We start from the raw sequence: 1,536 nt of genomic DNA, 5'->3' as shown, positions 1-1,536 counted from the left end.
ACGTACTACACGAACAAATGTCCTTAATAATTCATTGCGATGTGTGTGTCACAGTAAAATGTCAAAAATATCTTAAGCAGCTAAAAAACGTGTAAATGCAAATGAAAAACAAATGACGTGTTTGGTTCCAAAATGAGATGACTCCGTTTTTCAATATTTACAAAAAACATTATTTTTTATTGTGCATTCCAATAAATAGGAATCAAACTGCATAAGCCATAATGACTAAACAAATACTGCTAACTGACGCAATAAAAACATTATTACACAATAAAAACCATGATTTTTGAAAATGGGCATCTCCATTTAGAACAAAACTCTTCATATATTGGCATGAGCCAAACTTCGTGATATAATATTTCTGCAACATGTGTACTGCAAAATATGTATATATGGCACGTGACGCTGAAAAGTGCGTCAGGCTCTGATGTGGGATGAAGGTTATTCACCACTAAAATAAGATTTAAGAAAATATAACTTTAATCTGATAATATTACAGTTCATTACACAGAGACAGAGGACTAGACAAAGACGGAGGGAAAATGACTCGGAGCTAACATTCAAACAAGGCACAGTAAGTCATAACAACAGATCACCTTGTCAAGTGATTATGTACAAAAAGGTAATTTGTACATCACTTGTCCTAGTCTAAAACTAGTCCGTGGACAGCATAAATAACCTCCACATATGACATGTTTACCACACTTGACAGCTTTTGATCATATCTTTAATAGTTTTCATAGTTTCAGCGCCGTTGTCTTTGAGTGAAAGTCCCAACAGAACCGGCCGGTTTCCAGATTCCTGTGAAACAAACGTTGCTACATTCTTGGCGTAGACGTGTGTAAAAGGCTGTAAGGAAACAAAGATTAAAGTCATGGGTTAAATTACTTTATCTCCCATTTAATGATAATCCCACAAAATCACATCCGCTGTTTGTATTGAATTACCTCATCTTTTCCTAAAAGTACTTTGGAAGTGTACATGGGTACACTGATGTCACCAGACCTCGTGTCAGGTGTTACAGACACAAGTGTCCCGATTTTTCCATACTGTGTCAGAACGATGAAAATATAGTTGCTGAATTCTGTGCAGACAACTTGAGTCGGGAATCCGTTTATTGTTCTTTCGGCTTGGTTTGATCTGATGAGAGGTTGGGGAGCCATCGTTTATTTCAACCTGTAAAATTAAATAAAGTTATAAACTGTGTAGTAGCACAAACAGCATTGCAGATCTAAAAACAACAGAGCCAATAGAAATGAGACACAATATACATATCTAGCATTTAGCTCCAGAGTTATTAATGTATCACAGTTAGCTCTGTATGCTAACGCCGAAGTACCGAGCTGTACCAGAGTAGGCCGCATTCTGTGACTGGAGTCTGGCTTTGAAAAGCGGAAAGAAGATAAGGAAACGCCGAGGCATCAAAGGCCAAGCGGATATCCCCCGATATAACACAGAGAAAACTCGCTACAGAATGTATTAAGCACATACAAACTGTTAAAACACATAGGTAATTACTCACCGTTAGATTAAAGT

This window comes from Barbatula barbatula (genome assembly GCF_947034865.1).
Source record: "Barbatula barbatula genome assembly, chromosome: 5".
Classification (NCBI taxonomy): domain Eukaryota; kingdom Metazoa; phylum Chordata; class Actinopteri; order Cypriniformes; family Nemacheilidae; genus Barbatula; species Barbatula barbatula.
Note: the sequence above shows the minus strand (reverse complement) of the source record.